Source organism: Astyanax mexicanus, chromosome 13, assembly GCF_023375975.1.
Source record: "Astyanax mexicanus isolate ESR-SI-001 chromosome 13, AstMex3_surface, whole genome shotgun sequence".
NCBI classification, from domain to species: domain Eukaryota; kingdom Metazoa; phylum Chordata; class Actinopteri; order Characiformes; family Acestrorhamphidae; genus Astyanax; species Astyanax mexicanus.
The window spans coordinates 10,347,325-10,371,847 of record NC_064420.1 but is presented as its reverse complement, the minus strand read 5'-3'; positions in this window follow the sequence as shown (position 1 = coordinate 10,371,847).

The following is a 24,523-nucleotide window of genomic DNA, read 5'->3' as shown; positions in this document are numbered from 1 at the left end:
TGTGAAATAAATCAGCAAAAATGAAAAGAAGTCGTCAGCTTCTTTCTAAGGCATCGCTAGCAGCAACACTCTGCTGTTAGACTCAACAAACCACATTTTAACTGTGTAAAATGTACCATATTATGTAATAATTTGGGGTTGGGGTTCATTTGTATGTTGAATGTTGAAAAAACTATGTTACGCTGAGAAAACTGTTTTACGCTTAGAGCGAAATCTGCTTCATGTGTTATTTTGTACTGAAAACTTCTCTTTTGATCAAAAAACACCTAAGCCACATTTTAACTGTGTGAAATGCACTAACATCTATCTTGTTTTCAACAGTTCTTATGTGCGCTCTAGAAAATAATATACTAAATCTACTTAAAAAAATGGTACAATTTTTTCCATGTATCGTTTTGCAATCCTAACTAAATGTTTTGCAATCCTAACTAAATCCTAACTAAGAGACTTATATTGTTGTTCCCACCATCATTAAATTAAAAACATTCATTTGAACCTACCTAATCCATGTAAGATTTTCTTTATATTCAGGCAAAAAAACTCTTTTTTCAAAACATCACCTTTTTTATTGGTTTAAAAAGTGGGCACAAAAAACTGTTGCATAATAATAGACATGTGCATACTACAAAACAAAATATTCCAGCTGATAACAGCTGTTAAGAAATTAAATTGTTTATTTAAGTGTTAATTAAACAATTAAACAAGCCTTTCAGTTTTTAATAAAAACAATTAGATTTTGAGATCAAATATTCTTGAAAATAGATGCCTCACAAAAAACAAACAAAAAATCTGGCAAATTTGCTATGTAAGATATACCAAAATAAAAAAATGAATGAAAAACTGCTCTGTTCAATTTTCAAAGAAGGCACTGAACCCACCAAAAGGAAATTCTTCATCTTTCATTTCCAAATGCAAGGTTACATGGTAAAACCATCTCTTGAAGCAACAAAACTCACAGCGACACAAAAACATTTAGAGTCTCTAATTCAACATACAAGGGTCCATTAAACTGAACTGGATTTTAAGCCATAAATTGTATTCTTTTATTAAAAAACTCTGCAATTTGCAAAGAAGGCCTTGAACTTTAGGAGCTTTATGTTGTTTTGTTGACATTATTTTGTACTAGCTTTCAAGTTCAATCAGTTTTTGAGTAGTAACTTTCGAAAAACTTCAAAGGTATGCCTCAGTTGTCTTAGGTAGCTGAGATTAAGGGTTTATATAAGATCCACCAGGAAGGCACGAGAACTTGGTATATCCAGTCCCCTCAGGATTTCTGTTCCCTCTATCACGAGAGTGGCACTGGCTGGGGCAGTTAACCATCATTTTCAGAACCTTCCCAGCAAGTTGTCTGTTCAGAACTTTAGCATTCTTATAGAAAAAAAAAAACATTATTTTAGTTTCAATGTTGCTGTGGTTACCGTAATGTAGATAGCAATTTCATTTTACCCACAAAGTATTCCTTAAAGAGATTCTCAAATCTCCGGGGTAAACTACTATGCAACGGAGTGCAACTCCTCTGCGTCTTTAAAAAAAAAAGTTAAACGTTTAGGTCATTAAAAAAATTATGTTACTGGTTCAGAAAATAGTCAGACAAAAGCAATCATGGGAAATGGTGTGAAATTGGATATGAGAGGCCTCGTGACATCTACACTTGTTTTTAAGGGGGCTTTCACACCTATTCCTTTGGTCCAGATATTCTAATTTTTCAGAATTGTCTTGAACCCAAGCGTCAGGTGTGGAAGGGGTCAATATTTACGCCTTTGTGTGCGCCATTTTTGTCACCTTACATGATTCAACATAAAACTGACAGAACATAAAATGCATATATAGAGACAGAATATAGAATATACAGTGAAAAAACGTACAGAATAGGATTAATTATCACAAATCATTTTGAGTTTGGATTTTAAATGTGGCAATGAGTCTATGTTACGGTAAATAGGTGGGAGTGAATTCCAGAGCGGGCAGTGAGATAAATAGAAGAAGAGGATCTGAGGGTACGAACAGGTGTAGCAATGTGAAGAAGGTACGAAAGATAGAGGGGGCAAGATTGTGAGGATTGATGCGATAGATAGGAAGCCAGCGAAGCTGTTGTAAAGTTTTCTGGCTTCTCTTGAACTTTTCACCGCATTTGGTGGATTCAGGATTCATTCTGACAAGAAACCAAACAGAAATGAAAATAAAAGTTAATGTTCACAATCACCAAACTGGTGTCAAGCTCATCATGTTAATAAGAAGCTCAAGGTCAAGTAAACGTTTTCTTGTTTTTCTACTTCTTCTTCTTCAGGTTCTAAGTGTGTGGAATCCAAAATTAATCAAAATGACTACTGCCCCAACGTTTTATTTCAGCGAGACTGTCAATGAGGGACGGTGAAAGTGCAACATTAGGTTTGGTTGAGAGGTAGAGCTGGCGTATCCTGATATATAACGTTTAACACTATAATGTGTAGTTTATTAGCTTCCAACAGAAATCATATATTATGGGGGCTTCCATAATAGCCCACTGCGCTCCGCAAAAACAGCAAGCTGATGTTCCCTTCACACACGGCCAATGGCCTGTCTCCTCATTAATAATACAGCTTAAAAAATGAATCTCAGGAGCCCAGGCCAGGCGATGCCCCTGAGGAAATTTAAATGCTAACACTTCTTTTCCTTTTAATTGTGATAAATGGTGTCTTGACATGTGAGATTTAAGGCTACCCCATGTTCTATATCAAAGTTCGAATCATATTTTTTTTTATTTGATTTAAAAGCGTAAAGCGCTTTTTACAAATGATGTTGTCTCAAAGCAGCTTTACAGAAACATGATCAAAGGGCAAAGAATCAGGCAAAACATTAAACATAGAAAATACAGAATACAGAACCCCCAGTGAGCGCAGAGATCAAGGGCGTAGGAGCAGGCTTGATATTGGGGGGGGGGGGGGGGGACACATTTGCCAATAAGAACCCAAGCCCACCCTATAGTTTCCTAGAACAACATTTGTGGAAATTATTTAATTAAAAGTAAATTATTATTATAAGGTGATTTTACAACCTAAACATGTTACTCCACGTTACAGTTACTGTTGTTAGAAAAAAATATGCATGCAATGTCTGAATTATATACATATGACAAAAAATTTCAGTTATCACCTAATATTTAAAATAATATAACAGATTTGTTTATTATTCTTATTATTATATATCTGGCTTCTAGATATCTAGTTAACTAAATTAATTTTAGTTCATTATAGCTCACAGTAAGTCCTGTAATCCTAAATGAATAAACACAGTTTGAAAATGAAATAGTGATTAGCTGATCAGGTAAAGGGCAAGCTGAACATTACATATAGTTTTTTTTTTCTTTAACGTTGACTCCCAGTGTAGCTAATTCCAAAGTTAAGCTAACTCACTAACACAGCTGCAGTTTATTAATCACAGTGGGTTTTGATCTGTGTGCTGATTCAAAGACGTGTATTTTTAACCAGCTATCAGAAACATATCATCACAGTTTACAAGGTTAGCCTACCGTTACCTTTCTTTTAGAAGAATCACCGTATATCCAGATCTATTTTAAAATCAGCTGAAGCTTCTGCGTCCCGATCCCGCTGCTAAATCTCATAGCAAGGGGGAGGAGCTTCCCCAACAGTCTCTCCTCCGGGCGCAGCAAAACCAGCAAGCTGATTGGCTGTTTTTATTGAGAGGCGGGACTTAATACCTGAACCGGCTCCGTGATTGGTCCGGTCTGTAGTACATAGTACAGCTGATCTGAGCGAAACGAACCCCCCGGTTCCTACCCCATATAGGTAGGAAAAACTATAGATAAGGAAAAACTCCCTCAGAGCTGGAGGAGGAAGAAACCTTGGGAGGACCTAGACTCACATATAAGTCTTACCACTGGCCAAACGGCTTATTAAAACGTCTTTATACATCCACATAGGTTTATAGTATAACAGGACTATAACAGCTCCACTAATGGAAGCAGTTACAGTTCATGTAAGGTTGTATGTAATCTGTAGTGGAGAGTATGATGGATGATGAGCAGCTGATCTGTGGTAGGTGATGGAAAAGGCTGGCTTCAGAAACTTCCATCAGTCTGGCCGGACAGGGGACATGAGAGCCTGAGGGTCCGGCATCCCTCGGTATCGGGTCAGACAGGTGGGCAGTCAGAGACTCGGAGGAAAGCAGAGAGATGGAATTCGTTTTGACTGGATTTGTGTAAAACAGAAAATATAAAACATTATCAGAGTGTCGCGTATGACTCCGGCAGATCTGAATAAAACAGCCTAACCAAAGGGAGAGAGCCAGAAGGTAGCATAGACACGGAGGCACCCTGAAACACCGGCATCACAAACCTGAGTGATCGCGTGCAGTGAGCGAACAACAGCACCAGCATCTCAGTTTACCACAATTCCCTATATCCATGAACCCCTGGATCTGCAACCTTATCTAAAGAGAAAAACATTAAGTACCAAAAGCTAAACTAAACAAGTATTTTTTTTTAATCTAGACTTAAAGATTAAGATTGTGTCTGAGTCCCGAACATATTCGAGGAGATTGTTCCAGAGTTGGGGTGCTTTATAAGAGAAAGCTCTTTCTCTTAAATTCTGGGAACTATAAGAAACCAGCACCTTGTGATCTAAGTAATCGCAGTGATGAGGTCTCGCAGTGATGAGGTCTCGCAAATAATCAGGAGCGAGCCCATGTAGAGCTTTATACCTTAACAGGAGTATTTGTAGTCTCTAATATTTCTAGTTTTAGTAAGGATCCTGGCTGCAGCATTTTGAACTAGCTGCAGGAACGTTCTGACAGTAGCGCATGACAAAAAGTCTGACCCTGAGGTATTGAAGGCATTCACTGATTTTTCTACATCATGCAGGGACAAGCAATTTCTTAGCCTGAGCTCCTCTCTCACTCCTTTGTGAATACGAAGTACATTTAAGAGCACTAACAATATATTTTTAAAAAGGTCAAGAATACTAAAAGTATATTTTCCATTCCCTATACTTTAGAAAAGTACACATAAAATATATCTTTTTTTATTTCTATAAAATTGATTTTAAAGTATCTTAAATTATCTTAAATTATACTTATAAGATGAAAGACTTGCTTTTTATATTATGCTTTAATCCAACGTAAACAATTGAATGGACTTCACTCACAATCTAAAGCAAACATGCCTCCAGTGTCACATAAAAATACATGAGTTATTTTCTTATTACATTCAGGCAATAAAATGTACATTATTGTCATGTAATATATCGGATGTATGCATCGGTGTATTATTAAAAACTTTCTTACATTCATCTTCACATAAAATTTTCTTTAAATTAAGTGTTTTGTAGTATTGAATATTGTAGTTTTACACTTCCAACTTTAAAAATAAACAGAAAAAAAACAGAACTAAAGTGAATTTTCTAATGTATTTAATTTTTCATAAATACTGAACATATGAAAACACATGTGTACACATTTTTAACAAGCAATTAATTATTGTGTTCAAATTGTTTGTCTTTTTCAACGTGACAAATAAATAATAAAAAAGGCATTAATTCATATAGACTATAACTACTGGGACACCTGCTAATTTTTTGTTTCTACAGAAATCAAGGGTATTTAAATTATTCTAGCATGCTGTCATTACACTCTATAGAAAGCTTTGACTGCAGAGCAATGACTAATTACTAATTACTAAGAGCATTAGTAAGGTCAGAGTATTAGATGGTCACCCCCCACCTCATGCCCAAAGCACCACCTCAGTACCACTGCTCAATAGATCGTTGCATGTGATTCCATAATTTTATTTTAAATGTGGCAAAAATCTCATTTTGGAGCTGTAAAACATTTTCAGTCTCTCTCTACATTATTTGGTAGAGGAATTCTTCAATAGTTTTATTTCTCTTTTGCAACCTGTTGTTACCATCCGAGTGGAAATATACATAATCTCCAAGGAAATGACTTTAATGCGTGGAATTTGTTACTGGACCATCATTAAAGGCTTTAGTGGCTAGGTTGTGTTATAAAGACACTCAGTTTGAAGCAGTACCAAACACATTTACATTTCCACTCAGGTATTCTGATTTGGAATTGAAACAATTGCTGTTCTGAAGCTGAGAGAAGAGATCTTTGATGTCATTGGTTGCATTCTTTATGCACTTTTCTCCCCTTATCCACCTAAGGAATCTCTTTACTATCTGGACAGGCGCATGTGTAGTTCCATTGAAGTACTTCACAAGAGTGCCATTTAATGAACAAAAAATGTAGAAGTTGCCCACAAAGGACCCCATTTCCTGTATAATATTATAATAATATTTTAATTTGTTTAGAATTACACATAGGTTCTTGATCTTCAAACGTGAAAGGCCCAACTGTACCTACAGTTCAGCCACACAACTATGGTTTCTGATAATTTGTGATCTTTGTATGAGAATTCTCCTAATTAATTGTTACCTCTAATTTATGCATTTTAAATTTGTAATATAATTAATGTTACAATAGGCTTATATTTAGAAATAGTGTTAATTTTTGGATCTTTTATTCTACAGAATTGAAAGCAAAACTTTGGGACAGTTATCATCATTCAGCAGGTATGCCTTGTATTGTCTTTTTTCAGCATCATTAAAACATATCGCTTTGTCTCTGGCTGTGGATTGTACAGGACAGGAGAGCATAGGCGTAGGAACCGGGGGGGATGGGTGGGACATGTCCCACCCAATATTAGAAACAGGTGGATTTGTCCCCCCCAAAAATGATATCAGTTCGCTCAGGTCAGCTGTACTATTAATGAGGAGACAGACCGGACCAATCACGGAGCCGGTTCAGGTATTAAGTCACGCCTCTCAGTAGAAACAGCCAATCAGCTTGCTGGTTTTGCGGCGCGCGGAGCAGAGGCAGTTTGCTGTTGGGGATGCCCCGCCCCCTCGCTGTGAGATTTAGCAGCGGGATCGGGACGCAGCAGCTTCAGCTGATTTTAAAACAGATCTGGATATACAGAGATTTTTCTAAAAGAAAGGTAACGATAGGCTAACCACTTCAACTGTGATGATATGTTTCTGATAGCTGGTTAAAAATACACGTCTCTGAATCAGCACACAGTTTAAACCCACTGTGATTAATAAACTGCAGCTGTGTTAGTGTGTAAGCTTATCTTTGGAATTAGCTAGATTGGGAGTCAGGGTTAAAGGAAAAAAATAAAATATATATGTAATGTTTCCCTGTACCTGATCAGCTAATCACTTTAATTTTCAAACTATTTATTCATTTAGGATTACAGGACTTACTGTGAGCTATAATGAACGAAAATTGATTTAACTAACTAGTTATCTAGAAGCTGGATGTAGATGATCGCCAGAATTTCGTACAGTACTTTAAGTTGGTAGTTTAAAGCAGTTACTTAACCCCGATCACTGCCCTAAACTAGTGTTTTCCACCTGATCAGCTAATAAACAGTCATTTACTGAGTTTACCTGTTAAAATCCTTTACCGCCATATGGAGCCTAAATTAATCATGTATATCCACCAGAGGAAGCTCTAGAATATGCAGAACAGTTTTAATATGCAGTAGAATATATAAGAACTGGGTTGAGAAACACTGCTGTAACGTGACTTCTGTTCATTTGTATTTCACAGTAAGACCACATATCCTGACGTTTATAAAAGTCTCTATGAAACGTAAAGTTACATTATTTTACATAAAAGGACACCATCTTAAGAAGAGCTCTCAGTAGAAAAAAATAAAAGTGCAGGAGAAAATGTAAATATACAACAGAATTGACATGCCAATACATAATAATAATAATAATAATAATAATAATAATAATAATAATAATAATAATAATAATAATAATAATAACAATAATAATAATCTGTTATATTATTTTAAATATTAGGTGATAACTCAGACATTGCTTGCATAATTTTTCTAACAACAGTAACTGTAATGTGGAGTAACATGTTTAGGTTGTAAAATCACCTTATAATAATAATTTACTTTTAATTAAAAGTAATTTCCACAAATGTTGTTCTAGGAAACTATTGGGTGGGCTTGGGTTCATATTGGCAAATGTGTCCCCCCCAATATCAAGCCAGCTCCTACGCCCTTGCAGGAGAGACTGCAAGTTTGGAGAGTTCTGGTTAAAGGCTTCGCGCTCGCAGTATAAAATGTAATCAGCCAGTTAGAGCGCTGCCTCGGTCTGGGTGAGGCGGAGCAGCTGAAGGCTGCGGGGAGCTGGGCTAAATGAGCAGGGCTCAGGGCGCAGTGGCTGGGTAAGGGCTGATGAACGTAGGTACATAAGTAGCACCGAGTTCAGAACGTTATCTTACCTAATGTAAATGGCGATAAAACCATACAAGACCATAGTTTTAACGTTAAGCTACATATGTGAATGTTGGTTTGCTAACTAACTAGCTAACTAGGTAGTGAGATAACCTATATAGAAAGCTAGCAGAGGCTGTGCAGTGCAGTGCAAAGCTTCATTAGATTCAGTTCTCAGTGTCTTTTTGTTTTAAGCAGTATGTGATTATTATAGCAGTTCCAAAATGCAACACACGATTTAAAAGAACTGTTTACGTACAAAAATGGCAAGAAAAATGATGTATATTTTAATGTGTATATATTGTATACTCCAAAACAAGATATATACTTGTACATTTCCTGAAAACAGTATAGCCTGATAAAATCATACACATTTTTCCAATAGTGACACATATTTCACAGTATTAGAGGCTAATGAAAACTTTCTAATATTGTAATATGATTATATGTGTAATAATACGTCGTAATAAAATGTAGTATATTTCAACAGATCTTTTTGAACATGAACAAAAGCAGAACAACCCTCAAAACGAATGGAAAGGTTAGTCACATGTTCAGTTTTATTTGTAATTACTAGTTAAAAGGTATTGTTGTGTACACATTCACAGTTTTGCTGAAGTAGTGCAAAAATATTGAAGAATTTAAAAAAGGGTCACAAGATTATCTCAATGTGACGCAACCTGAGCTTTGATACGGTTTAGCTAGCTGTCTAAATGTGTCTGTTGATTGCCATGAGCAGTAAGTGGACCAAAGGCTGCAACACACTGCTTCTAGCAGTGTTGTAAAAGTATATTATACTGTGTGCTCTGCTTAGACATCAGGTATCCAATTCCTTTATGTTTTTTTGTAAGATCACTTTTTCTGTGCTCTAGTGATTTAGCAAGTCCTCACATACAGAAGAGCCTACAAGAAAGGTATTTTTGCAGCATTTTGATTTACCTCATACAGTTGTTAATTAATTGTTGATTATTGAATGCATGCACATTAACTTGTCAGTTTTTTTATACACCGTGAACCTTTGAAGTCTGTTTTATGTTTACAGGTTCCGTTTAGAACCCAGACATCACATTCAGAATCAAACATCACAACTACTGCACTTTGTGTTAACCCAAAGAAAAAGGCAAAGTTAAAAAAAAAAAACTATATTATTAACAAGAAGATTATACAATTGTGTTTCTTTATAAGTAGTTTGTGTCAGTTTATATAAGGAAATCAGTATTTATTTAAAACTGTATTTTTTCAGGTGCTTGAAATTGTGAACTCAAGACCTGAACCGAATGCCTTACAGAAGGAATTGCCTACAAGAAAGGTATGATTCACATACATAATGAAGGCAGATGTTATTTATTACTATAATATTACGTTTGTAATTATATTATGCTATATTATATTATATTATCCCGCCTATGATGCAGGCCTGGCCAATTTAAACAGTGTTGTGGTTTATTAGGGTTCAAGCACCGAAGGTGCGTAGAACCCTATTGTTTTTGCTAAGATTTTTCTTCTTCTTCTTCTTCTTCTTCTTCTTATTATTATTATTATTCTTTTTCTCCTGTAAAAACAGTTGTGCAGCCTAAACCGTAAGTCATAGAGAAATGAAACTTGGTAGGTAGATGTAGGATCTCGGTGGACAACAAAAATGGCACCGATTGGTCAAGTGGTGGCACTATAAACAAGGAAATTCATTTTTCACAATTTTCTCAATAACTAAAAAACCATAAGACCTACATTCAAAATTCTTTTTTTGATGGATTCCTTGGGTCAATACCAACAACTTTCCAATTTGGAATAATATGCAAAACCTACTTTTGCAAACTAGTCCTAGGAATTGTGACCAATCCTGGCATGTTTGGTATCAAAACACTCGTGAGAGCATGCGCTTCAATATTCATTAAGAAAAAGTTGAAATATGTAAACAATATGGCCGGCATATGCAAATTAGTCCTTCCGGATATATGCCCCATTCACTTCAAGAGGTAAATTTGGAGCACTGTTTCTCAGCAACCGTGCAACCTAGCAAGTTGAAACTTTGCATGCAGAATCTATCATACAGCCTCTAAAGGATGTTCAAAGGGCAACTTAATCAATCAACATGGCTGAACACCATCAGCCAATCAGCATTCAGCAGACATTTTGGCAGGCTGAATGTTGCCCAATCTGGATGATATTTGGCAGTTATGTTCAGGTGGAGACACTCTAGTGACCTGCAAAGTGCTGAAACAATCCGCCCACTGGGGGGCGCTGTTCCAAAAAAACGAGTATATGTCAATCATGCTGTACTATTTTGACATCTAATTGTTTTTGCCATATTTAGTACAGTGGCTCTGACAAATTTCTCAATACAACTATGTTTAAAAAGTGCTTTGTTCATTCATAATTGCTAATTGTTTGAAAATAGCTATATTGAAACTACTCTCTGGATATTTGGCCTATCACCTCCATTTCAGTCTTGCTGCACACTGTAGAGTCTCTAGGTAAATGTTCATTAAAAACATTTGTGAAAATTTCACATACAATACTCTCCAGGCATCAAGCAATCTGTGCGTCCTTGGAATTTCTAACCTAAATTGCTGTAACTCTGCAGTATTTGCTGTAATCTCACAATGTTAAAGACCTCTGTACAATATCACTCTGATGAAGCGCCATTTAATACAGAACTAGATTAAAAATAACTTGACATTACATGTCATATCAGAACATTCACTCCTTTGTGCCTCTTCTCAACATTAATAACAGGTGAAAGACTTTTGATCATTTTAAATGTGACAGAATATCTCCAATTGTGTTAGACCTTCTTACACATCACCATCCTATGCTCTAGTAGGCACCATTGTGCTAGTTGGTGCTTGATGAAGCGCCATTTAATTCAGAACTAGATTTATAATAACTTCGTAATTACATGTCATATCAGAACATTCACTCCTTTGTGTTAATTTAAACTTGTTTGGTCAAACATTTCAGCTTGTTCTGCAAAGGTTCAAAGGTCAATCTGAATACCACTTTGTGAACATTCTGGTTGAAGCCACCTGATCAATACCAATAACATGTAGACACCTTTTGACTAGTTCTAACTCACTTAATGAATATCCTACAAAGTTCACTAGATTTACATGTGAATTTAAGCACTGATCAGGTTGAAAGGCCTCTGCTCAACATTAATAACAGGTGAAAAACTTGATAATTTCTAAATGTGACAGGGCATCTCCAATCATATTAGACCTTCTTACACATCACCATTCAATGCTCCAGTAGGCACCATTGTGCAAGTTGGTGCTTGAACCCGATGATTGCCGCTTGCGGCTATATTTATTCTTATTTTTGCAGCATATACCAAAATTAACTTAATTTTAACTGTTTAAAAAAAACAATAGAAAATGCAATAGAAATATTTTATAAATAAATATTATAATATTGTGTTCACCATCTTTCAAAAACTTGTTATCCTGGCATTTATCAAATTATACTGCAAACATCTGCATTACTCTATTTCTATGTTTTTTATTTAATTTTGTGCTCACACACTGTAAAAAAGGCACACAAGCACATGGTTGAGGCTCTTAAAGAAGATCTCAGGAAGAGAAAATGCCCCGATCCCAACACAGCCCCTTCACTGTGTGATACAGATACAGACTCAGACGTAAGAGTTGTTGGCCTGGAATCCACAACCATAAATAATAGAGGTGTGCCAAAAAATCGATTCACATAAGAATCTTGATTCTCATTTACTACGATTCAGAATCGATTTAAAATGTCCCAAAATCGATTCTGAGGGGCGGGTTTTAGACTGATTTTGGGCTGGGTATTTTTGTTGGACCTGGCAACCCTGGGGATAGCGCTTGTCCTTTCAAACGGAGATCTTCCAGACACACACAGAGCGTAGGTGTTTGAGAATCACCGGTAAGATGGCAGAACAAGCACTATATTACATTAGATTAACGTGTAGTTTCAATGTTTTATGGCAGAATGCTTCATAACAAGCATAAAAAAGATCGCTAGTAGTTAGTTTCAGTAACTGTTAGCTAGCTAACTAGCTAACTTTCCAGTTCCACCTTAAATAACGCTACAGGTGGCAGCGGGCTGCAGCATTTAAGGCGGAACGGAAAAATACAATAAGCTAATCAGAGCTAATTTCAGCTCCTCATCACAGAGGAATTAAGGAATGGACCATATGAATTAATTTCTCCACCTCCTGCCCCCTTTCTGAAGAAATACAACGACCTTAAATTAACTAGTTAATCAGCAGCTGCTCCTGAACTTTAGCGCTCCACTGCTATCATCACATCAGCCCAGCAGCGTCACCTACACACCACCGCTAGTAGCCTGGTAATAAAGCAGTGTTATTTATTATTTATTTATTGTTCATTAACGTCATTGTGATATCCCAGTGATTCCTCTGTCACTGAGGACCCACATTCCTGCACATTTTATTGTTTTTGTAACACATTACCTGCTCCAGGACCAGTGTATATTATGGAGGGTTTTTTTTCAATAAGATTCATAAGCCAGAAGCAGAAATTTTTATAATTCAAATCGTTTTGAATCAAAAATCGATTTTGAATCGAATCGTGGCCCCCAAAATCGGAATCGAATCGAATCGTGAGATAGTAAACGATTCCCACCCCTAATAAATAAGTCACTGGAAATTGTGTGTTTGAGCAGTAGTAGCTAAAAATGTAGTCCTAACCAAAAAAATCAATAGTTTTGTTTATGGCGAAAGAGAACAGATCTTAGAATTCTGTTAAGGCTCATCGCTTGCAAAGACTGAAACTTGTATGTTCCATGTTCAGAGTTTTACTTCAGGGTCTTCTAGAATAGATTAATATTTTCTAAAAATATACTGTACATATATATTTACCGTTTTGGCCATTTTCAAGCAAAAGTACGCAATGGGTTAAAACCCTGTTTTTGTTGGTGAAAATGCACAGAACGGTTCAACATTTGGTGCGAGAACACAAACAAAGCCCGTTCCGCGTTGGTGGAAAAGAGCCCTTTGTGGTAAATGCTGTGCCCTGACCTTTTTCAATGGGGTTCTGTACTTAACATGTAAATTAAGTAACATTTAAAACTCACTTTGCTGATTTAACACTAGCAAATTTGCTGTGTGTTTGCAATGTATACTTTTGTTTTTTAATCCTGTTTTAATCCTGTTTATACACAATGCAAAACATGATTTCCTGTATACCTTTTTAATTTGGTGTGGTAGGTTGCTCACACTCTTGCAAAGGCAAATATGTTATAACATAGTTCATTACTACGTTTATTGTAACATTTAAATGTTTGTTGTGTTAAAGAGTCTGATAGATGCTGAAAGTGAAGAGAGCTTTGTGCAGCCTCCGAAAAAGTCACACCTGGTTCAGCAGCTAATTTTGGCTTTATCATAGATTCAGATTTGGCATTCGCTAAACACATATCTATTGTTACTTGAACAGCTTTTCTACACCTCCATAACATTGCCAGGCTAAGAAATGCCTGATCCCTGCATGACAAAGAAACATGAGTACATGCCTTCATTACCTGGAAGCTAGACTGTTGTAATGCACTACTGTCAGGCTGTTCTTACAGTAACTTAAAGCAACTTCAGTTAGTTCAAAATCCTGCAGCCAGGATCCCTACTGAAACTAGAAAATTTGACCAGATTAGTCCAGTCCTATCAGAACTGCACTGGTTTACAGTCAAAGTCCGCATAGACTGTAAAATTGTCCTATTAAAGTATACAGCCCTACACAGGTCCTACACAAGTTATTGTGAGACCTCATCTCCTATTATGAATCAGTGCGATTACTTAGATCACAAGGTGCTGGTTTCTTAGTAGTTCCCAGAATACAGAGGAGCTCTGCAGGAGGAACAGCTTTCTCCCCAACTCTGAAATAACCTTCCCGAATATGTTCGGGAAACAGACACTGTCTCAATCTTTGAGTCAGGACTAAATACTTACTTGTTTGGTCTAGCTTTTGGTCATTGTTTTCCCTTTAGATAAGGTTGCAGATCCAGGGGTTCATGGACATAGGAAATTGTGGTACACTGAATGCTGGTGCTGTTGTTCACCCACTGCACTCAGTCACTCAGGTTTGTGGACGGTGGAGTTGGTGGATGCCAGTGTTTCAGGGTGCCTCCGTGTTACATTCTGTCTCTCAGCCTGTAAGTTAGGCTGTTTGACTCAGATCTGCTGAAGTAATTAGCCACACTTTGATAACTCCATCTTTCTGCCTTCCTTCGAGTTACTGACTGCCCACCTTTCTGACTCAATACCAATGGATGTAGGACCTTCAGGATCTCATGTCCCCCTATGATCTCAGCACTGCAAGGTCTGAATGTCATGTAATTTATTTCACATACATGTCCTGGTTTGTAGAGTATGTCCTCTGATGCATTTCACTCTTTTTTCAACAGGGGGCTTCAACTGGGGGGAGGATACTTTTGACAGCATTATTTTTAAGTCTGCCTAAATTATACTCCCCCTATGATCTCAGCACTACAAGGTCTGAATGTCATGCAATTTATGTTTCATACATGTCATGGTGTGTAGAGTATGTCCTGTGATGCATTTTACTATATCTTCAACAGGGGGGCTTCTAATGGTGGGACTATAATTTTGGAAGCATTATTTTTAAGTCTGCCGAAATCATACCCCCCATATCATCTCAGCACTGCAAGGTCTGAATGTCATGTAATTTATTTTACATACATGACATGATGTGTAGAGTATGTCCTGTGATGCATTTCACTGTATCTTCATCAGGGGGTGCTTCTAATGGGGGGAGTATAATTTTGGCAGCATTATTTTTAAGCCTGCCGAAATTATACTCCCCTTATAATCTCAGCACTGCAAGGTCTGAATGTCGTGCAATTTATGTTTCATACATAGCATGGTGTGTAGACTATGTCCTGTGATGCATTTTACTATATCTTCAACAGGGGGGCTTCTAATGGTGGGAGTATAATTTTGGCAGCATTATTTTTAAGTCTGCCGAAATTAATCTTCCCCTATGATCTCAGCACGGCAAGGTCTGAATGTCACGCATTTAATGTTTCATTCATGTCATGGTGCGTAGAGTATGACCTGTGATGCATTTCACTATATCTTCAACAGGGGGGCTTCAACTGGAGGGAGTATAATTTTGGCAGCATTATTTTTAAGACAGCCAATATTATACTCCCCTTATAATCTCAGCACTGCAAGGTCTGAATGTCGTGCAATTTATGTTTCATACATATCGTGGTGTGTAGAGTATGTCCTGTGATGCATTTTACTATATCTTCAACAGGGGGGCTTCTAATGGTTTGAGTATAATTTTGGCAGCAATATTTTTAAGTCTGCCAAAATTAATCTTCCCCTATGATCTCAGCACTGCAAGGTCTGAATGTCACGCATTTAATGTTTCATACATGTCATGGTGCGTAGAGTATGACCTGTGATGCATTTCACTATACGTTCATCAGGGGGTGCTTCTAATGGGGGGAGTATAATTTTGGCAGCATTATTTTCAAAGTCAAGTCAAAGTCAAAGCGGTTTTATTGTCATTTCAGCTATATACAGAGTACACAGTGAAACGAAACAACGTTCCTCCAGGGACCATGGTGCACATAAACACAGTGTAGACAGAACAATAGTGCAACAGTACAAAAGTGCAGACAGACAATACAACACAATACAGACAAAGAATAATAAATAACAAGACAGTGTGCAAATTATGCAGTGTGCAAAAAGTATGCAAAAAAGACCAGTGGTGTAGTAATTACCTCTATTACACAGTGTGCAATAGAGTCCAGTGAGGTAGTAGGGTTTTTAGTGCTTTCCATTTTCTGGGGTAAGTGGGGTAAGAGTGTGTGTGCATGTACAGAAAAACCATCAGTTCAGTCTCTGCAGTTGAGGAGTCTGATGGCTTGGGGATAGAAGCTGTTGCAGAATCTGGTCGTGCTGGACCGGATGCTGCGGTACCTTCTTCCCGAAGGCAGGAGGGAGAACAGTTCGTGTGAGGGATGAGTGGGGTCATTCACAATGCTGGTTGCTTTGCGGATGCTGCGGGTGGTGTAAATGTCCGTGATGGAGGGGAGAGAGACGCCGATGATCCTCTCAGCTGTCCTCACAATACGCTGGAGGGTCTTGCGGTCATAGACGGTGCAGGTCCCAAACCAGGCAGTGATGCAGCTGCTCAGGATGCTCTCAATGGTCCCTCTATAGAAGAGTGTGAGGATGGGTGGAGGGAGACGGGACTTTCTCAGCTTCCGGAGGAAGTAGAGACGCTGCTGGGCTTTCTTGGCTGTCGAAGCCTGCCGAAATTATACTCCCCCTATGATCTCAGCACTGCAAGGTCTGAATGTCATGTAATTTATTTTGCGTACATAACATGGTGTTGCCAGAATCTTTTGTGATGCATTTTATTCTATCTTCAACAGGGGGCCTTCAACTGGAGGGAGTTGATATTATACTCCCCCTGTCATCTCAGCACTGCAAGGTCTGAATGTCATGTAATTTATTTTGCATACATAACATGGTGTGGCCAGAATGTTTTGTGATGCATATTATTCTATCTTCAACAGGGGGCTTCAACTGGAGGGAGTATAATTTTGGCAGCATTATTTTTAAGACAGCCGATATTATACTCCCTCTATCATCTCAGCACTGCAAGGCCTGAATGCCATGCAATTTATGTTTCAAAGATGTCATGATGTGTAGAGTATGTCCTGTGATGCATTTAACTATATCTTCATCAGGGGGGGGGGCTTCTAATGGAGGGAGTATAATTTTGGCAGCATTATTTTTAAGCCTGCCAAAATTATACTCCCCCTATGATCTCAGGACTTCAAGGTCTGAATGTCATGTAATTTATTTTACATACATGTCATGGTGTGTCCAGGATGTCCTGTGATGTATTTTGTTCCATCTTCAACATGGGTGCTTCAACTGGGGGGAGTATAGTTTTGGAAGCATTATTTTTAAGCCTGCCGAAATTATACTCCCCCTATGATCTCAGGACTGCAAGGTCTGAATGTCATGTAATTTATTTTACATACATGTAATGGTATGTCCAGGATGTCCTGTGATGCATTTTATTCTATCTTCAACAGGGGGGCTTCAACTAGGGTGAGTATAATTTTGGCAACATTATTTTTAAGCTTGCCGAAATTATACTCCCCCTATCATCTCAGCACTGCAAGGTCTGAATGTCATGCAATTTATGTTTCACACATGTAATGGTGTGTAGGGTATGTGCTGTGATGCATTTTACTATATCTTCAACAGGGGGGCTTCTAATGGTGGGACTATAATTTTGGCAGCATTAATTGTAAGTCTGCCGAAATTAATCTTCCCCTATGATCTCAGCACTGCAAGGTCTGAATGTCACGCATTTAATGTTTCATACATGTCATGGTGCGTAGAGTATGACCTGTGATGCATTTCACTATATCTTCATCAGGGGGTGCTTCTAATGGGTGGAGTATAATTTTGGCAGCATTATTTTTAAACCTGCTGAAATTATACTCCCCTTATCATCTCAGCAATGCAAGGTCTGAATGTTGTGTAATTTATTTTGCGTACATAACATGGTGTGGCCAGAATCTTTTGTGATGCATTTTATTCTATCTTCAACAGGGGGCCTTCAACTGGAGGGAGTTGATATTTTACTCCCCCTGTCATTGCAGCACTGCAAGGCCTGAATGTCACGTAATTTATTTTGCATACATAACATGGTGTGGCCAGAGTGTTTTGTGATGCATTTTATTCTATCTTCAACAGGGGGGCTTCAACTGGAGGGAGTATAATATTGATAGCATTATTTTTAAGCCTGCCGAAATTATACTCCCCCTATCATCTCAGCACTGCAAGGTCTGAATGTCACGCATTTAATGTTTCATACATGTCATGGTGCGTAGAGTACGACCTGTGATGCATTTCACTATATCTTCATCAGGGGGTGCTTCTAATGTGGGGAGTATAATTTTGGCAGCATTATTTTTAAGCCTGCCGAAATTATACTCCCCCTATCATCTCAGCACTGCAAGGTCTGAATGTCATGTAATTTATTTTGCATACATAACATGGTGTGGCCTGAATCTTTTGTGATGCATTTTATTCTATCTTCAACAGGGGGCCTTCAACTGGAGGGAGTTGATATTATACTCCCCCTGTCATCGCAGCACTGCAAGGTCTGAATGTCATGTAATTTATTTTGCATACATAACATGGTGTGGCCAGAATGTTTTGTGATGCATTTTATTCTATCTTCAACAGGGGGGCTTCAACTGGAGGGAGTATAATTTTGGTAGCATTATTTTTAAGCCTGCCGAAATTATACTCCCCCTATCATCTCAGCACTGCAAGGTCTGAAATGTCATGCAACTTATGTTTCACACGTGTCATGGTGTGTAGAGTGTGCCCTGTGATGCATTTTACTATATCTTCAACTGGGGGGCTTCTAATGGTGGGAGTATAATTTTGGCAGCATTATTTTTAAGTCTGCCAAAATTAATCTTCCCCTATGATCTCAGCACTGCAAGGTCTGAATGTCACACATTTAATGTTTCATACATGTCATGGTGCGTAGAGTATGACCTGTGATGCATTTCACTATATCTTCATCAGGGGGTGCTTCTGATGGGGGGAGTATAATTTTGGCAGCATTATTTTTAAGCCTGCTGAAATTATACTCCCCCTATCATCTCAGCAATGCAAGGTCTGAATGTCATATAATTTTTTTTGCGTACATAACATGGTGTGGCTAGAATGTTTTGTGATGCATTTTATTCTAACTTCAACAGGGGGCCTTCAACCCTGAGGGAGTATAATTTTGGCAGCATTATTTTTAAGACAGACAATATTATACTCCCCTTATAATCTCAGCACTGCAAGCTCTGAATGTCGTGCAATTTATGTTCCTTACATATCATGGTGTGTAGAGTATGTCCTGTGATGCATTTTACTATATCTTCAACAGGGGGGCTTCAAATGGGGGAGTATAATTTTGGCAGCATTTTTTTTAAGCCTGCCGAAATTATACTCCCTGTATCATCTCAGCACTGCAAGGTCTTAATGTCATGTAATTTATTTTGCATACATAACATGGTGTGGTCAGAATGTTTTGTGATGCATTTTATTCTATCTTTAACAGGGGGGCTTCAACTGGAGGGAGTATAATTTGGCAGCATTATTTTTAAAACAGCCGATATTATATCTCCCCTATCATCTCAGCACAGAAAGGTCTGAATGTCATGTAATTTATTATGCACACATGTCATGGCGTGGACAGTATGTCCTGTGATGCATTTTAATATATCTTCATTAGGGGGGCTTCTAATGGTGGTTGTATAATTTTGGCAGCATTATTTTTAAGCCTGCCGAAATTATACTCCCCCTATCATCTCAGCACAGCAAGGTCTGAATGTCATGTAATTTATTTTACAAACATGTCATGGTGTGGACAGTCCTGTGATGCATTTTAATATATCTTTAACTGGGTGGGCTTCAAATGGGGAGAGTATGATTTTGGCAGCAGTATTTTTAAGCCTGACTAAATTATACTCCCCTAATGATCTCAGCACTGCAAGGTCTAATGCAATTTATTTTACATATATGGTATTGTGTGTAGACTACCATCTCCTGTGATGCATTTTACACTATCTTCAACAGGGGTGCTTCAACTGGGGGAAGTATGCAGTCAAAACTAATTCCATCTTTCTGTCTTTCTAAGAGTTACAGACCGCCCACCTGTCTGACCCGATACCAATGGATGTTGGACCTTCAGGATCTCATGTCTCTGGATTGATGGAAGTTTCTTGAAGCCACCACAGTTCAGCTACCCATCAACCAGTTAATTCACCTGCCTTGGACTAGCTGTTTACTCTCCACTACTAATTGCATTGAAGTTTACATGAACTCTAACTGCTTTTATTACTCATATTTCTATATACATGGATATATTAAGCCTGTGTCTTTTCAAGAGAGAGAAACTGTATCAAGTATTGCTGAAAACTGAAAACTTCTCTTTCGTTCAGAAATTAGATTTTAAGACCTAAAACATATGTGTAAAATGCACTAACGTCTTGTTTTCAACATTTCTAAAGTGTTTGGGTTTATTTGTTTGTTAAATGTATTAAAGTCTGTTTTTGAACGATTCCGGCTAAGAGATGCGTTTCTCTCATTCGATAGAGCGATAAACTGCTTCCAGTGTTGTTTTAAACTGATCAGAATTAAGTTTTTAAGACCTAAAATATGTTATAACTGTATAAAATGTACCAACATGTCGTTTTCAACATTTCTTTCAAGTGTTTGGGTTCATTTGTGGGATCAATGTAATAAAGTCTGTTTTTCGACGATTTAGGCTGACAGAAGCGTTTTTTAAGTGTTTGGATTCATTTGTGTATGTAGGAAAATCTGTTGTCACGCTGAGAAAAGCGTTTTCTGCATAGTTTTAAGAACTAAAACACGTTATAGCTGTGAAAAATGCACTTGTAACTGGAACGGTTCTGCTCCACCCCTGGACTGCCGATCCAGCTACCCCTCTGCGTTGTGTTCAATAATGTCACAGGAGTCGGAAATGTCACCTCTTTCTCTTTATTTGTCTGATTTGCAAAAGAGATCAGTATTTGTTGTTAGTGAGAGGACACAGCATCAGCCATCAGCGCAGACTAAGTTTACATATTTACATATATATAACAAAATAAAACAGAAAACAAAACAAATATTTCACATTTGATTTGACAATCAGTGATTCTGTTCATATTTAGAACCTTAGTGGGCACATATATATATATATATATATATATATATATATATATATATATATATATATATATATATATATATATCAAATTTCTCAAAATAACAAATAATAAAACAAATTCCCCAATAGTTATATTCAAACCAAAAATACATAAAAGCTCATACGGAGCCATATTTAGTACACCTGACCATGCAGTCAGAGCATCAGCTAGTCTATAAAACAAACACTATACAAAGAGGTGACATTATAAGTTAAACACTACCCCCTACTGTCCAAAACTAGTAACGCACAAATACAACATACCTGAGTTGCAAAAGAGATCAGTATTTGTTGTTAGTGAGGGGACACAGCATCAAAACTCCTAAAATAATGTAAAGAGAGCAAAAATCTCAATATTTCAGTAGCTAGACCATATAATCAGTGCTTATAAGATAATCAGTTAGCTAACTGTAACTGACAAATACACTAGCTTCACCCATGCCCCCACACTCAACAGAAATCCCCCTTTTACAACTACAAGCTCAACAGAGAACATATTTTTAATATTTTCCAGCACTACTATAATCAATTTACACTAAAACAGAACATTTCCACTTGTTATTTTAGACCTCATGTGGGTTTTGCTTTTCACAAGTTGCTCTACGTACCTCTCACCTCTCCTCTTTCACTCCTTAGAGCGAGAACGGCTTCAAGTGTTGTTTTGTACTGAAAACTTTTCCTTCGATCAGAAATGAGTTTTTGAGACCTTAAACACCTTTGTCGGTTTTTAAGTGTTTGGATTCATTTGTGTTTTGTATATAGGAAAATCTGTTTTCACGCTGAGAAAAGCGTTTTCTGCATAGTTTTGAGCTCCTCTTTCACTCCTTAGAGCGAGAACTGCTTCAAGTGTTGTTTTGTACTGAAAACTTCTCTTTCGATCAGAAATGAGTTATTAAGACCGAAAACACGTTATAGCTGTGTAAAATGCACTAACATCTAGTTTTTGTCGTTTCTTAAGTGTTTGGATTCATTTGTTTGTTGAATGTTGTAAAACCTGTTTTCACGCTGAGAAAAGCGTTTTCTGCATAGTTTTGAGCTCCTCTTTCACTCCTTAGAGCGAGAACTGCTTCAAGTGTTGTTTTGTACTGAAAACTTCTCTTTCGATCAGAAATGAGTTATTAAGACCGAAAACACGTTATAGCTGTGTAAAATGCACTAACATCTAGTTTTTGTCGTTTCTTAAGTGTTTGGATTCATTTGTTTGTTGAATGTTGTAAAACCTGTTTTCACGCTGAGAAAAGCGTTTTCTGCATAGTTTTGAGCTCCTCTTTCACTCCTTAGAGCGAGAACTGCTTCAAGTGTTGTTTTGTACTGAAAACTTCTCTTTCGATCAGAAATGAGTTATTAAGACCTAAAACACGTTATAGCTGTGTAAAATGCACTAACATCTAGTTTTTGTCGTTTCTTAAGTGTTTGGATTCATTTGTTTGTTGAATGTTGTAAAACCTGTTTTCACGCTGAGAAAAGCGTTTTCTGCATAGTTTTGAGCTCCTCTTTCACTCCTTAGAGCGAGAACTGCTTCAAGTGTTGTTTTGTACTGAAAACTTCTCTTTCGATCAGAAATGAGTTTTTAAGACCTAAAACACCTTATAGCTGTGTAAAATGCACTAACAGCTAGTTTTTGTCGGTTTTTAAGTGTTTGGATTCATTTGTGTTTTGTATATAGGAAAATCTGTTTTCACGCTGAGAAAAGCGTTTTCTACATAGTTTTGAGCTCCTCTTTCACTCCTTAGAGCGAGAACTGCTTCAAGTGTTGTTTTGTACTGAAAACTTCTCTTTCGACCAGAAATGAGTTTTTGAGACCTAAAACACGTTAAAGGTGTGTAAAATGCACTAACAGGTAGTTTTTGTCGTTTTTTAAGTGTTTGGATTCATTTGTGTGTTGAATGAGGTAAAATCTGTTTTCACGCTGAGAAAAGCGTTTTACGCTTAGTTTTGATCTCCTCTTCACTCCTTAGAGCGAGAACTACTTCAAGTGTTGTTTTGTACTGAAAACTTTTCCTTCGATCAGAAATGAGTTTTTGAGACCTTAAACACGTTATAGCTGTGTAAAATGCACTAACAGCTAGTTTTTGTCGTTACTTAAGTGTTTTGATTCATTTGTTTGTTGAGTGTTGTAAAATCTTTTTTCACGCTGAGAAAAGCGTTTTCTGCATAGTTTTGAGCTCCTCTTTCACTCCTTAGAGCGAGAACTGCTTCAAGTGTTGTTTTGTACTGAAAACTTTTCCTTCGATCAGAAATGAGTTTTTGAGACCTTAAACACGTTATAGCTGTGTAAAATGCACTAACACCTCGTTTTTGTCATTGCTTAAGTGTTTGGGTTCAATTGTGTTTTGTATATAGGAAAATCTGTTTTCACGCTGAGAAAAGCGTTTTACGCTTAGTTTTGAGCTCCTCTTTCACTCCTTAGAGCGAAATCGGCTTCAAGTGTTGTTTTGTACTAAAAACTTCGTTTTCGATCAGAAATGAGTTATTAAGACCTAAAACACGTTATAGCTGTGTAAAATGCACTAACATCTAGTTTTTGTCGTTTCTTAAGTGTTTGGATTCATTTGTTTGTTGAATGTTGTAAAATCTGTTTTCACGCTGAGAAAAGCGTTTTCTGCATAGTTTTGAGCTCCTCTTTCACTCCTTAGAGCGAGAACTGCTTCAAGTGTTGTTTTGTACTGAAAACTTCTCTTTCGATCAGAAATGAGTTATTAAGACCTAAAACACCTTATAGCTGTGTAAAATGCACTAACATCTAATTTTTGTCGTTTCTTAAGTGTTTTGATTCATTTGTTTGTTGAATGTTGTAAAATATGTTTTCACGCTGAGAAAAGCGTTTTCTGCTTAGTTTTGATCTCCTCTTTCACTCCTTAGAGCGAAATCGGCTTCAAGTGTTGTTTTGTACTAAAAACTTCTCTTTCGATCAGAAATGAGTTTTTAAGACCTAAAACACCTTATAGCTGTGTAAAATGCACTAACATCTAGTTTTTGTCGGTTTTTAAGTGTTTGGATTCATTTGTGTTTTGTATATAGGAAAATATGTTTTCACGCTGAGAAAAGCGTTTTCTACATAGTTTTGAGCTCCTCTTTCACTCCTTAGAGCGAGAACTGCTTCAAGTGTTGTTTTGTACTGAAAACTTCTCTTTCGACCAAAAATGAGTTTTTGAGACCTAAAACACGTTAAAGGTGTGTAAAATGCACTAACATCTAGTTTTTGTCGGTTTTTAAGTGTTTGGATTCATTTGTGTTTTGTATATAGGAAAATATGTTTTCACGCTGAGAAAAGCGTTTTCTACATAGTTTTGAGCTCCTCTTTCACTCCTTAGAGCGAGAACTGCTTCAAGTGTTGTTTTGTACTGAAAACTTCTCTTTCGATCAGAAATTAGTTATTAAGACCTAGTTTTTGTCGTTTCTTAAGTGTTTGGATTCATTTGTTTGTTGAATGTTGTAAAATCTGTTTTCACGCTGAGAAAAGCGTTTT